Raw genomic sequence first — 16729 nt, 5'->3', positions numbered from 1 at the left:
ACAGTCATAAGGTATCTTTTTATTAGAAACTGCCAAGCAGTTTTCAAAGTGGTCTACCATTTTACATTCCCTTGGCAATAAAAATGAGAGTTACAGTTGCACCACATACAGATGGGTGTGTAGTAATATTTTATTATCTTTCTTAGGGGTTCCTGAAAGTCCATCAGCCAATCTAGTCTAGTCCTATGGCAAACACAACATATAAGTTCCTGTGTTCAGGTTAAACAATGATGATTCTCACATACTTATAGTCTTCTAGGAACTAGAAGTCCAAGAACTAGAGTTTCCTTTTCAGGGATCAGAATAGAAGTATTACAATATAAACCTGGAATCTTTCATCCAAATGGAATTTCTCTATGTAGGCTGCTATTATGCATGCTTGAAGGAAAAGTTATTAATTTTATCATGATGTTTTTATTTCCTGATTGCTCATTTTCAGAATTGCTCATCCTTGAAGAGCACTTTGTGATTTTATATGTCTGTTGGCTCTCTCTTTGCAGCCTTTGTAAGTCAGGGAGATAAAAGTATTATCACCCTGCCTGGAACTCCACGGTTGGCAATGGGGGCTGAGCAGAGATAGACCCAGTAATGATGTTTCATAGAGAAGGTGCTTAGACATGAAGCTCAGTTTTGCTTGAACAGGAACTATGTTTCAGATCAGGACTAGAATTAGAGCTAAAAAGATTTCACACCTGGAAATGTAATCACGAGAGCAGAGCTCCCACTGCCCCTAAGCAACCCTCAATTATGCATGGGTGTTGACTAATGAATACGTGGCTGCCATGAGCTATTTACTTCTAGCCTAGAAGTAAATATCAGGTATTTCATAACCAATTCCACTGGGGCTGAAATCAGCAGTTACAAGGTAGTGGGAGTTAAAGAGATAATTTCCTGAGAATTTGTTTCATAATTAATTAAACAGATACCACCCCTTCTCCACTGGAAATCTTCATGTACCAGGAAAGTACATCCTAGGTTTTCTTTTACTCTGCTATTTTTATATTGACTGCATTCAAGCAATATAATTAGTACATGATTTGTCCAATATTTGACCTAGATTAATCCAGTGTAACGGATTAATATTTAAATACAGTATGTGGAAGAAGATAATTAGGTACATATGATGTAATTGTTAGATAACCTTAATTAATGAACTAAAAATAACCAGTATCATCTTTAAGTCTTATTTTCCCTAAATAGATGTGTGCATCTATATACACATGTTTATATACAGATGCGCCTCAATTCACAATGGGGTTATTCCCTGATAAACCCATTGTAAGTTGCAAATATCATAAGTTGAAAATGCATTTCATAAACCTACTATACAACACATCATAGCTTAGCCTACGCTATTTTAAATGTGCTCAGAACCCTTACATTAGCCTACAGTTGGGCACGATCATCTAACACAAAGTCTATGTTGTAATAAAGTGTTAAATATCTTATTTAATTTATTGAATACTGTACTGAAAGTGAAGAGCAGAACGCTTGTATGGGTACTTGAAATAATTTTTTCTTCTGAATATGTATTGCATTCACACCATCATCAAGTAAAAAAATTGTAAGTTGAACTATTATAAGTTTGGAACCATCCGTATACATGTGTTTATATATGTGTGTGTGTGTGTGTGTAAACACAATTGCAAGCCTCACAGTTAATTAAATCAGGAGTCTTAAAGCTGCCAAATGCCACACAAGCCAGGCTGAACCATGTTTGCCCTGCCCAAGTCTAAATAAACTCAGGACATTTATTCTCCTCTTTGCAATGTCCGACTATTTATTTATCATGCTTTGATGATGTCTGACTCCTTAAAAATAACCCCTGGTAAAAACTGGGAAATGGCTGATGTCTCGCAATCAACAGGCATTTGTCCAGGGATATGATTAGTGGTCTAAGATGCTACTACTACTGCCACTACCATTGTTTTTTTCTTCCTTTAGCCACTTTCTTTTCCCAATTCCCTGGCTATCTCAAACTAACCATGGGAATTTGTTAAATTTACTTGAGGGTATTTCCTATTCATAGGATTTCCTTAGAGAACATTCAAAGGATATATGGGTTGATGCAGAAGGATGACCTTCTGGAGCATCCATTTTCTCCTCTGAAAATCAAAATTCATATGAACTCCTCTTGGGTTAGTTGTGAAAACAAATAGACTAGTGGATGAGAAAGTCCTTCATTAATTTTTAAGGCATGGGAAAAATATTCTTTGTTATTCTTTGAAATCAGGAAATGTAAAATGAACCCAAAATGAGCACCTAGATGAGGGTATTGCTAAAAGTGTACATATGTGTACTTAAAATGAACTCAAAATGAGCACCTAGATCAATACCCTGATCATTTTGAGTTCGTTTTGTGTATATGTATAAAAAATATGTGTGGCATTTTTCTTAAAGTGTATATTTTAGGCCAGAGGAGGAAATATGTCATATTCAAAAGAGAAGCATGTCATAATGACATGAATATTATGCAGCCATCAAAAACGATGAGTTAGGGTCCTTTGTAGGGACATGGATGAACCTGGAAACCATCATTCTCAGCAAACTGACAGAAGAGCAGAAGATCAAACACCGCATGTTCTCACTCATAGGCGGGTGTTGAACAATGAGAACACGTGGACACAGGGAGGGGAGCACTACACACAGGGGTCAGTTGGGGGGAAATAGGGGAGGGACAGTGGGGGGTGGGAAGCTGGGGAGAGATAGCAAGGGGAGAAATGCCAGATGTAGGTGATGGGGAGGAAGGCAGCAAATCACACTGCCACGTGTGTTCCTATGCAGCAATTTTGCATGTTCTTCACATGTACCCCAAAACCTAAAATGCAATAAAATAAATAAATGGGGAAAAAAAAATTTCTAAATGGTAGAAACCTGTTTTATAAATATGAAGCTTGATATTGTCACACCCTCATTTTATCCATGTACAGTGTATACATGTATCCATATATCATGTGTACTTCATAAATACGTGAGACTTTTATATATTGATTAGAAATGAAAATTTAAAAAATATTTGTTCAAATAGATTGTCATTTAAATAAAGATATTATTTTGAAAAAAAAGAATAAAAGTATAGAAAATGAAGCAATTGCAAAAACTGAGAGAAGAATGGATAGAGGCAGTAACATACAAATGAAGTATAATTATGCTCATTAAATTTAGCAATAAATCTATTAAAGTATATGAAAACCAGCTTCGCTAAGATACACATTGTAAATAAAATTTAGACATCATAGAAATCAAAGAGCTCTGTCAATTATTTTTTCAGGTATCCTGATGTTTGCAAATCCTATCCCTATTTGCTCTTCTGCTCTTATGTAATGAGATCAGCTTAAACCTTTGCCCAAAGCTGACCATGTGCTAGTTGTTTATCATCTACATCCAGGCCATTATGTTTGAGGCTCATCTCTCCTCCAACTACATTTGCCCAAGTTTAATTCACCTCACAAATGCTGTAGGAGCATCTTGGTTTCTTTATCTTCCAAAAGCTTGGCAGAACTCAGCCCTGATCTTCAGAACCTGTTACTAATAATCAGGGCTTGACCAAATGAAGTGAATTTGGAAGAAACTCTGATAAAGTTCTCTGATTCCTGTCCGTGGTAGGAGATACATAGTTGTAACTCCACTCTCATTTGACAAAACCCGATTTGCAGAAATGAATACATCCTAAACAGACCCTTTTAAAAATGTCTCTTGGGTTTACAAATAGATTAAACATAGGATTTCTTTCAATAACTGTTTTACTGCTTGTAAACAAAATTTGATTTACCAACTTTTCAGGAACACATCTACTACAAGTAAAGATACCACAATATTCCTGCATAAAAGTAACACTGAAAGAGTACTGTTAAAGGCTTAAAGTCCCGCCTCAACAGCATAACAAAAAATATTAAATATTAGTCTTAGGCACAAAGAAAAATATGGCCCCGTTGTTTTTCAATCCTCTTAAGGCTCTATCCAAACATGTATTCCCCATTACCCAATGTCCTTTGCATTCTACTTGCTTGGGCTTGACACCTAAATGTGTCCAGACTTATTATTTTTTTTAATATCAACCTCCTTTTCTTTCCATAAATGAAAGGAAAGAAAGTAGTGTTCAAAGAAATCATATGTTTAAACATTTATTTTGAGAATCAGATGAAACCATATGAAGTAGAAGAAGTAGCCCTCAATTATCCACGTTAGTAAAGAGCAAGACTAGTTTCCTTAATTCAAAAACTTCAACACAATGTGTTGTTTTAGACAACACATTCAATTTTTAAATTAATTCATTCATGATAACATAGCTTTTAATATTTTATCAACATCTTTGCCTATTCTCCTTCCTAAATCTGTACCTGATCTTTGTTTCCCAAGATCCTAGCATGTATTCTATAGACTTGAAAGAGTTAGATCATACCTCTTCCACTAATCCATTTAATTACCCAACTCACCCCTGAGCAATATGCTAACCAGAAAGACAACATATTTTATTGGTGAGTATCTATGGTGGGTAAAACTGGATCAACCTGATTCTGCTCTGTCAAGGTCCAGGTTTCTGAATTTCTGTCCTCTGTGAAGTTCCACCAGATAAAATAGTATATAGGAGACACTGAAGGATCGGATCAGTTTTGGTTCCTTCCTCTGTATCTTCTCTCCCCAGTTGTGTTTAAATATGTATATGGCTCTCCCAATAAACATCTTTTTAAAAACCCTCTCCTATGCTTACCTCCAAATTTCTTAGAAGTTCAGCCCATCCCCCCACACTGATCACCCACTGCTTCTTAAAACTCTCCTAACTTGCTCTCCATTCCACCACATCTTCCTGGGGTGTGTGTGTGTGTGTGTGTGTGTGTGTGTGTGTGTGTGTGTGTTTTGGTATTTTGATGAGTTCAGCTCTTGTCTGTTTTATTTGCACAGCCATTCCACATAGCTTTATCTTATCAATTTCAATGTTCTCTCTCAGTGTAGTTTTATACACCTGTAGTTCAAGAACCACGTAGTTACTAATGGCTTCCAAGTTCAAATCCTTGGTCCAGATCTCCCACTAGAGATTCTGATTTGTATGTTAAACTACAGTCTTACTAACTACACCAGAATAAACAGTAAGACTTCAAATTCAATGTGTCCAAAGCTGAAATCATTAATTTCTCTGGTTTGTTCCTATTCCTGTATTAGTTTATGATGCTGCCATTCAAACAAATATTTCAAGTAGAAACCAGGATCCCATTATTAATGTTACCACCTCCCTCATTCCTTGTATATAACCAATGAAATCACCGAGTCTTGATGATTTTATTTCTAAGTACTTAAAAAATCTATTTTTCTTATTACCCCGGCTACTGCTGTCATGACTAAGGCTTTTGACTTTAGACGCTGTGGCAACCTTCTCAAACGTCTCACTTACAACCACTGTATCTTCTACTAGCCACTAGAGTTATAGCTATAATGTCTATGTCTGTAATAGTCCCTAACTACTCAGAATAAAGCTCCTAGACAAGGAACACAATGTCTTGCCCATTTCTATGCCATCATTTTTTGGCACTCAATCTCACTCCTTTAATTTTTTACTTCTCAATCTCACCCTTTATATTTCAGAAACCTCTAAATGCCTGCAGTTTTCCATACAACATTCAATTTCTTGCCTTCATTCTTTGTCCACAGCCTGTCTCTCTTCCCATCTTCTCCTCACCTCTGCCAACAACCCCACCTGCCTAACTCCTACTCATTCTTTGAGAATGAGCTAAATATAATCTCCTAAAGCTTTTTTTGACATACAACACCCACCCCCCAGGCTAAGTTGAATATCTCTCCTCTATGACCTCACAGTGCCTTGCATATCTCTCCTGAATACTCATCATCAGCCTTCAGCGTAGGGCCCCACATACTGTTGGCTCTCATAAATACGTGTTGAATGGATGAGCGTAGGAAAGCAGGTTGGCTTCCTGATGACTGGGCTTTTAGCAATATAACAGTCTAAGATATTATGCCATTTCTCTCCATTGAGCAGGGGATTGAGACTAATGATTTTTATCATGATTTCCTGCTGAGTTGCGTTTAACAGCTCAACCTCATGATTTTGTTTGAAGCATTATAGATTGCAGAATTTCAGACACATCGAGATCTACCTGTGTGCATCAAATTATGTCTGAAAATCAATATTAAAGTAGTTTGAATTGTGGAAAATTGTGACGTTTTCTCCAATAGAAGACACAGTGAAAGATTGCTTTATCATTTTCATGTTCTTCCATTTCAAATTTGTTGCTGGAGTTGCCAGCAAGCAGGACAAAGTTTTTACTTTTGTGTCTAGTATCTATGTCATCTCTGGTAGGGTGGTGGCAAGTGATGTGAATGGATAGAAAATCCCCAAAGAGAAAAAGAGAAAAATCCCCATAGTGCATTTTTACACTATTTTAGCATTTTAAACTCTAGAAAAATAGAACACTGCTTCCTGTAACTCACAAGTCAAAGCTTGGAATTTGTCTCACAGGAAACATCTGGGATGCTGCGGGTCAAGGGTGATGAAGGTTACAATGGGTATGTTTCACAGGGAAGGAGTAAGTATGCGGAAACTGGAAGTTTCAGAGTATAGGATGTGAATACTTTTTAAGACAATGGCAAAGAAGCACAGACAACGGAAGAACCATGGGAAAAGATCTGAAAAAGAAACCACGAGGCTTAGAGAGATAAAAACAAAATACGTCAAATAATTACTACTCACTGAATAAAAATGACAGAAAGGGAAAAATCCAGAGGCTGAAATTTTAATTTAAAAAAATTACAGAAGAAATGCAGTAGCATCTGTGGATGACCAAATCTAACATCATTTGCTTGTGAGATGGTGAAGAACAAGGAAATATTGCCAAGGGGAAGAATAGTCCTTTTTATCAGAACGTTTTCTAGCTTTATAGACAAGAGAGTTTATTGATGGTTTTACCTGCACAATGATTTTTTTTTAAAGCTTATGTTAAACATCACTAATTTTCATTTGAACTTTAAAAATTGGCTAGGCTTGGTGGCTCACACCTGTAATCCCAAAACTTTGGGAGGCCAAGGAGGGTGGCTCATGAGGTCAGGAGTTTAAGACCAGCCTGGCCAAGATGGTAAAACTTCATCTCTACTAAAAACTACAAAAATTAGCGAGACATGGTGGCAAGTACCTGTAATCCCAGCTACTTGGGAGGCTGAGGCAGGAGAATTGCTTGAACCCACGTGGCAGAGATTGCAGTGAGCCAAGAGCTCACCAGTGCACTCCAGCCTGGGCGACAGAGTGAGATTCGGTCTCAAAACTAACTAACTAAATAAATAAATAAATATAAAAACTTCACAACAAATTGCCTTAAATATTTTATTCTAGACAAGACACAACTCAGTAGACTGTTTCACCTATACCGATTTATTTTCTAATTTTCATTATTAGCATTTGAAGATTTACATTTTAGTCTTATCCACTAGGTATCTTTCATTCAAAGTACCTTCGTGAAACCCAACCTCCAAACTCTCCAGGCTCATGTGGCCCTTCAAATGCCTGAAGGATTCAGATTTGCCCTTTTTCTCCCATGCCTTTGCTCCAAAAGCATTCTACTCCTGGCCTAGCCATCAAGATCATCATCTTAAGTAACAGTTTCCAAAGTCTCAAGCTCCCATAACAGCATAAAGTTTATATGAGTAGACAATTATAGGTACAGATGTCATTTTTGTCCCTCTTCGTAAAATGAAATTTTACATATATATATATACACACACACATATATATGTGTGTGTGTGTATGTGTGTGTATATGTATACATATATACATATACACACACATATATATTTATATTATCTTTAAGTTATGTTTGATCTGAGCTTGAAAAGTCAGTTATATAGTTATATAAATATTATATAGTATAAGATTACATAATATTTTGTAATAGCAAAATACATATGTACCACTCTTAAAATAGGTATTGTAATATTTAAACAACATTTTTAAAGTTTAGTATCACAAAGTTATTTTATATACTGGAAGCCAAAGCCCCACATAAAACAATGCATAAATGCTTTAGGTCAAACAGGAAGAAAAGGGGGTTGGGAAATGATACTTGGAAGTCAAATATATTACTACTGCGTTTTGAAATGTTAAATTCATGTACTTATTAAGCAAAATTTGAGGGTTTTTTCCTAAACTATAAATGTGCCTGTAAATGTGACAAATATAGCAACTTACAGATGCCTAACACTAACTCTGACTGACATGAGACATTACTCCGGACTGTTCTCCATGAGTTATACTGAAACGGGAGTGAAAGATTGAAGAAAAGCCATCAGCATTTTATATCTTAATTTTTTCAGGGATTTCTGTGTTATTTGGGGTTGTTCATAGGCAGTAATTGCATTACTTTTCATGTATGGCTTCCCACTATTGTAATGAGAAAGCCTTCTGGTAACATTTCTCCATCCCAGTTGCAATTAAAATGAAGGGGCAAGAAGGGCAAGATGCTCTGCTATATGGGAAAGTGAACCCTGCAGAAATCTCCTAAGCATTTGTGAAGAAAATTACAACCTACCCTTTACATTTTCTTTCTTCAACACCTCATTAGTAGAGACAGAATGTAGTGTCTTATGGTGTGATATGGAATATGTATTAGCTATTTATTGCTGAATGGCGTATTACTATAAAAACTTAGTATCCCACACAGTTTCTGGAAAATCATAGATCTGGGAGCAGCTTAACTGGGTGATTCTGGTTCAGAAGAAGTATCATATGTTGCAATCAAGCTAGGGTGACTAACCATGCCAGTTTGCCTATGATAAAAGACCTTCCCAGAAATGAATTTCAGTGCTAAAAGTGGGAATGTCTCTGGACAAACAACATAGTTGATCCCCCTAAATCAAGTATCAGTTGGGCTACAGTCTCTGAAGACTTGTCTGGGGTTAGAGGACCCACTTCCAAGATCTCTCAGGTAACTGCTGGCAGGAGGCCTTGGTTCTTTGCTGTGTGTACCTTTCTAAGGGCAAGCTCACAACGTGGCTTCCCTCAGAGAGTGATCCAAGAGCAAGGAGAGACATGCCACACTGCCTTCCATGGTAAATCTCCAAGTCATAAACCAACACTCTGACTTAGTCTATTCGCTTAAAAAAAGACAATAAGACAATAAGACAAACCCACATTCAAAGGTCAGATTATGAGGGCATGAATAGTAGGAACAAAGGATGATTATGGACATCATGGAAACTGGCTACCATGGTATGGCATGGCATAGCATGGTGTGGTATAGTTTGGTATGATGTGGTATGGTTACTGATGTAATGTGCTGAAAATACCACTGTAGGTGTCCAAGTGAAACACATTCGCTTATTCATTCAACAAGCCTTTGTTATTGATATCATGTTAAAAACTCCTATTTCAGCTTGTATCTGGAGAATAATGACATCAGAGTGGTCCTTAAAGCAATGGCCACTCTGGCAAATCACTTCCTCAGGAGTTTACATAGGAGAAATATAGCCTCAAAGAATTTCAAGTCTAACCTTAAAAGAAAAAAATATATACAAAAAGCAAAAAGTAGGTGTCTTCATTCATCTGGGTTCCATAATAAAAACCCCATAGACTAGATAATATATAAACAATAGAAATGTACTGTTTACAGTTCTGGAGGCTGGGAAATTCAAGATTAAGGCACCAGTAGATTTGGTGTCTGGCTTGCTCTCTGCCTCATAGATGGCACCTTCTCACTGCATCCTCACATGGTGGAAGGGACAAACAAGTCCTCAGTCCTCTTTTATAAGGGCAATAATCCCATTCACGTGGGCTCTACCTTCATGACATACTCACTTCCCAATATCACTGCATTGGAGGGTAGGTTTCAATAAATGAATTTTGAGGATACAAACATTCAGAACACAGCAGTAAGACAAAAAAATTGTCATAGCTTGGAACTTCCTTGGACATTATATAGCTCAAGCACTTCCTATAATGCAATGGAATGCACAGGCTCTTGAGTCGGATTGCCTGGGTTCTAATTCCAGCTTTGCGATCTTCCAACGGTGTGACCCTAGTCAAGTTACAGCTATAAAGTGATAGTAGTAATGACACCTACCTCCTGAGGTTGTTGTGAATGCCAAAGAAGTTAATTGTTTAAAGTATTTAGAATAGTCCCTGGCACACAATGCACAACTATTAGCCTTTATTACCAACTATCATTATTCATGAAACCACTGTCCCTACTTCTTCCTTTTTTTAAAAAAAAAAAAAAAAGACAGAGTCTTACTCTGTGGCTGAGGCTTGCAGTGGCATGATCTTGGCTCACTGCAACCTCCACTTCCCAGGTTCAAGTGATTTTCCTGCCTCAACCTCCCAGGTAGGTGGGATTACAGATGTGCAACACCATGCCTGGCTAATTTTTGTATTTTTAGTAAGACGGGGTTTCAGCATGTTGGCCAGGCTGGTCTCGAGCTTCCGACCTCAGGTGATCTGCCCACTGAAGCCTCCCAAAGTGCTGAGATTACAGGCATGAGCCACCATGCCCGGCCCCTACTTGTACACTACTGTACATTCTTAGTTCTCTATCTCTGTTGAGTTTCATTTCTTCTCTAATTCATTTTTGGCTGCTTTTCCCTTTTCTACTCCTGTGTAACTTAGGATCCTGACCTCAAATTACTTCTCTTTCCACAATCTTGCTGGGAAATGTCATCCTCACACATAGCTTCAACCATTGCCTTTCTTCCAAGAACCCCCAAATTCCATTTGCCTGTTTAGACTCCTCTCTTATAAGCTCCAAAAAGGAGCTAGAATCAGCTAGAATCATAAGCAATAGTAATAAAAATAGAATTGTAATAGCAATAGTAATAGAATCTCAAGCAATAGTAACACAATAGATCCAAAACTGAGGTCATCACCTTGCATGCTGTGTTTCCTTCTCACTGTTCCCCTTTCTTGGCAAATGGTGCTGCTATCTCCCTAGTATGAGAGCCAGATTTCTACCCACAGAGTAATCCAGACCTGTTCCTCTTAATCACACTCAACCTGTAGTCACCCTTATTTTATCTCTTAAAATCTTCTCAGCCACTCTCTGTCCCACTGCCTCCATGTCTTATTGCCCCAGCAATGTCCCAGAAGAGTTGACATAGCATGAGGAAAAGACTTGGGCTTCGAATTCCAGGGCCATCATTCTTTGGTTATATGGCCTCACTAAGCCTCAGAAGCCTCTCTGAAAAACAGACAACTTTCAGCACCACCCAGGGGCCTTAGGAACACCCTACTCAGGGCTCACAGTACCCTCTTATCAGAGTGTTGACATTATCTGACTATGGCACTGTGCTGTGAGCTTCTTGAGGGTAGAGATTTGCCTCAATGGCTCTTTATGCCCATTAAGTGTGGTGTCTGCCAGAGAGATTTCAAATATATTTATGGAATGACTGTGACAGGTGGCCTCAAGCTTTTCTGGCACCCACTGTTGGAATCACCACTTACTGCCCCCTTATTGACTGCATCCCTGAGCTCAAGTACATGGGTGTCCACGAAAATGTCCTCATTTGACTACCAGGAATGACTTAACTGGTCATCTGCTGACTATTTTAAGTGAAACTGAATTTACCAAACACAACCATATATGCATTAAATGGAAAATATTTTCCGCTTTTTTCAATTGACTAATCAAATCCCTGATAAGAATCACTTTAAGTTGATAAGAATGATATCTTTTGCCAAAAAAAAAAAGAAAAAAAAATTCAAATGTAGAGGATTGGGGGTAAATAGCATTCATTATATTTTATTTTTCTTTTAAAAAATAATACTATGCAACGTTTTTCACTTCAAGCCTGACAGCTGTGATAATGATTTGAATCAAGTTTGAAAGAGAAATAATTATTTTAGCTTATATAAGTCCTTAAAGTATAATTGGGTTTCATGCTGGGAAAAAATTGTAAGCTGTTATCAGACCTCTCAGGTCTCAACTACAAACATAACTGATGAGGTCTTTGCAGTGCTGCAAAGCAGTTCCATTTAGGTCTCCAATATCATGGAATAAATAGAAATATTCTGGCTATTAGTAAATATCACACTTACAATATATTGTTTCCGTAATCCACAGCCCTGCCAGGGAATCCCAATCCCTTGACACAGCTCAGTATTCCGAAATATTCTATGAGTTTGGCTGCTGAATCAGTTTATACCAAAGAAAATGCTACTGTTAAATTTATGTTGTTTTTATGTTTGTAATCTCAGAATAATTGACATTTGACATCTTATAGAAAATAGTAAAGATATTTTATACAAAGAACAAGTTTCCATTTGTCCTAGATTTGATGACAGCAGAGAGTTCTGACACAATTTCATCTTCTATCTACTTTGAATTCCCTCCCATAATCACCAAGACATGGCAAATGACATTATCAGTCACATGGTAAATATTTTTAGAATGGACAACCTATTAGTGCTCACATTAATCTGGGTAATCAGAGCCAGTGTGAAGTACAGTTAGGCCAGAATTAGAAAAAAACTTAGAAATAAATTTTTAAAACTCCTTACCTAAGAGAGCAAATACATGTGATATTTGACTATGAAGCTTGAGAAACTTTACTAAGATCTTTTAAAAGAAGTTTCTTTTTTGCTTAGGCAAGATATTTATTGTTGTTTCTCTTTATTTTGATAGTCCTTTATTTCTAAGCTTGAAGCTTTATTCTTTGTTGTTTCAAAAATTGATAAGATAGTGGGATACCTGATCAAATTAAATGTGGCAAGCAACAAAAATAGTAATACAACTGATTCATGAGATAACATTTAGATTCCATAACTATATTAACTCAAGAAAATAAATAAGAAGCACTTTTCTTTATAAATTTGTTAAAAGTCTCTTAAGCACAAATTTTACTTTAAAAATTCAGATTCTCTAACCATATTAACTGAAGAAAATATATGAGAAGTTCTCTTTATGACTTTGTCATAAAAAAAACTCTTCAACACAAGTTTTATCTTTCCTCCTCCCTCTGTCTCCCAACGTGTAATGCGAAGCCCTATGCACAGGGAGAATCTACTAATTAGTTATTGAGGATGCATTGTCATCATTATTAGCCAAACAGTTTTTAAAATCTTAATAAATACTGCTTTTTGTCTTACCTCTGAATCATCTAAACTCATTTGAAATTTTTTAGAAAATGAAAATAAGCACAAAGAAAAAATATAAAACATGCATAATCTAATTTCTCTAGGAAATTACTGTTGATGTTTAAAGATGGCTTTTATTTCTCTTTAACTCTGAAATGTTAAAAATAAAATATATTATACTTATGTTTTCATAACCACCTAAAATAGTTTATGTTGATACCTTGCTTAGTGAAATCATTATAGAGAAGAAAGTTGCAACCAAAAAAAGAGCTATTGCTACTCCACCGTGCTGCAAATGGAGCACTTACACAAGTACATAATACAAATGAAGAATGAATACATGAATAAATGAAAGTTGGATAGTTGCTTTAATGAAGCAGTTTTGGCAACAATGATGATAATAGTAGTTATTTACTGGCATTTTTTTTTAAACCTCATTACTAAGCACTACAGTAACCCAAGAAAAGGTAGGTTTTGTCTCCTATTTCCATCATTTTAATGGCCTCTGAGAAATTAAAGAATCTGCCAAGCTTTGGAACCAGGATTCAAACCCTGATCTAACTGAATCCAAAAGCCTATAGCTGTTTCCACCATAACACTGCCTTTCAAATATTGCTGATATATTGAAATGGAGCTTTGTTTCAAGGACATCCCCCCACCTGCGGTAAAGGGAATCACATAAAGACAAGATGCTTTCAGAGTTCCGGGCTGCATGTCCAGTCACTATGTGCCCTGGTGTTACAGTACAGCTGCTACCATCCATTTGTGTGGTGGCTGTTTCATACTGGTACCGTCAGGGCCATTGCAATCACAGACACATTCACTCCAAGGAAAATAAGAATGGATTTTCTTTTCCTTTTCAAGAAAGCTTTTTACACTAATCCACTTAATCCCATGGTTGATTCGCCATTGAAATTTGAAGCAGAGCGTTTTTTATAGGTAATTTCCTAACTTAGAAAAAAACATTAAATCGGCCAATAAGATCTCATCTCTTCTTTAACTTTCCAAAAACAAAAAAGTGTATGTGAGGTGAAAGGGGAGGGGTGAAAGCAGAAGCAGCTAGATCTTTTCAGCAAAATGACTATTATTTTACCTCTGGGGAAAAGCTACATGTTCTACAAAAACAAAGAAAAACATGAACATTTGATTACTTATAGCTAATTTATTTTTAAGTAGAATTTTAGACATATGTCATTATACATTTATTGAAACCTATAAAATGTACAACACCAAACTAGGAGCCCTACTCCACGGACTTGGATAATAATGATGTGACAACGTAGGTTCATAGATTGTAACAGATACAGCACTGCTCTGAGCAGGACACTGATAACCAGGAGGCTGTGCATGTGTGGGGGGAAGGGTGTGTGGGAACACTGGATCTTCTGCTCAATTTTGCATGAATCTTAAACTACTCAGATGAAAAAAAGAAAAGCAGAATTGGCATGACACAAATAAATATACTTTCTAAATTTGATAAAGAAGTAAAAGATGTTTTTCTTATTCCAGTGGAATAAACAAAAAATATACATGCAGTAATGTTCTACTTAATGACAGGAATATTTTCTGAGAAATGCATCATTAGATTTTAATCTAATGATCATAAAGTTTAGATCATAAAATTTTAATATGGTAAGTGCTTACGTATTGAAATATGCCTAGACATAGAAGAGTACAGTAAAATATGACATAAAAGATAAAAAAATGCTGCACCTATATAGGACACTTACCATGAATCAAGCTTGCAGGACTGGAAATGGCTCTGGGAGAATCAATGAGTGAGTGGCGAGTGAGTGTGAGGGCCTCTTGGACATTACTGTACATGGGTGCGGTCTTTATAAACACTGTACACTTAGGCTACAGTAAATTTATTTTTGAAATATTTTTTCTCTTTTCAATAGTAAATTAACGTCATCCATCTTACTGTAATATTACTTGACAAATATTTTAATGTTTTAACTTTTTGACTTTTTTGTGATAACACTTAGCTTAAAACACAAACACATTGTACAGTGGTACAAAAATATTTTCTTTCTTTAAATACTTATCCCATAAGCTCTTTTCTATTTTTAGATTTATTTACTGATTTATTTATTTTAACTTTTTAAACTTTCTTTGTTAAAAGCTAAGGCACAAACACACACATTAGCCTAGGCCTCTATAGGGTGAAGATCATCAATATCACTGTCTTCCACCTCTACATCTTGTCCCTTTGGGAAGGACTTCAGGGGTAATAACATGCATAGGGCTGTCATCTTCCATGATAACAATGCTTTCTTCTGGAATACCTCCTGAAGGACCTGCCTCAGGCTGTTTCATGTTTAACTTTTTTTTAATAAATAAAAGGGGTACACTCTAAAATACTGATAAAACATGTTGCAGAATAAACACATAAACCAGGAACATAGTTGTTTATTATCATTATCAAGTATTATGCACTGCATATATGTGTTATAATTTTGTACAACTAGCATATGCAGTAGGTTTGCTTATAGCAGCATCACCACAAACATTTGAGTAATGTGTTCTGCTAAGATGTTACAATGGCCATGATGTCAGTAGGTGACTGGAATCATTCATCTCCATTATAATCTTATGGGACTACCATCCTATATGCAATCCATTACTGACCAAAATGTCATTATGCAGTGCACGACTGCATATACAAAAATCTATGGCCTTGAAATTTACATTATTTATATGAGAAGTGAGCTCATTGCCATAGATTTCTGCCTTAGGTTCTCTCCAGTTCGGAATGACATCACAACTTCCCATTACTGGGCTCAGCTCAATGCAGCATCAGCATCTCCTGGGAACTTGGTATAAATGCAAATTCTCAAGCACTATCTGGACCCACAGGAAACTCTGAGACTAGGGCCTGGAAATCTGTTTGTTAGTAAGCCCTCTGGGTAACTCTAGTGCTTGCCAAAATCTGAGGACCATTGTTTAAAAGTACAACACGACTGCATTCTCTTGCCAAATCATTCTTACCCTTAGAGCTGAGGGGGACTGTAGAAAGCCAGCTCTCTCATTTCACAAGCATGGAACCAAATTTCAGGAATCCCAGAGCTCAATCATCTGTAGAAATGGAAAAACAATACCTGCTTCACAAGACTGCTGTGACATTTACCAGTGAGTTTATATAAAATTCTGAGAGCCTGGCATATAAACATCCAACAAGTATCAGCTATCACCATTATCATTGTTACTGAGGTAGTTATTGCTATCATTATAACAGCCTAGCTTTTTGAAATGGTTCAGGAATAGAATTCATAAACTATTTCGGGACAACTGAACTTGGATTTTGTGAACTGCTCTTAAAGTCTTTCTTGTGGGAAAGTATTGTATTTGTCGCATTGATATTAACTACACACAGGTTCTCACTGACTAGCACAATAGGGCCACTAATAATGACATCTTCTTGGCAGTTGTGGAGCATGAGACTGATGTTGATGCACCAGCCTCCCTGGATGAGATGCTGAGAGCATATAAATAATGGCAGACCTCGTAAACAGGCCCTGAATTATTGGGGACGGGAGAAGTGGATGACAAACAAGCTAAGAAAAATGTTGTAAAGACGCTGAAGAAATAAACTGTGTAGAAAAACAAATTTAAGTGTGTGGGTTAGCTGTGTACACACAAACAGAATGCTTTCTACAGCTG

Source organism: Sapajus apella, unplaced genomic scaffold (genome assembly GCF_009761245.1).
Source record: "Sapajus apella isolate SASKATOON/1434 unplaced genomic scaffold, GSC_monkey_1.0 scaffold6, whole genome shotgun sequence".
Lineage (NCBI taxonomy): Eukaryota > Metazoa > Chordata > Mammalia > Primates > Cebidae > Sapajus > Sapajus apella.
The sequence above is the reverse complement of the archived record's forward strand: the minus strand, read 5'-3'. Positions refer to the sequence as shown.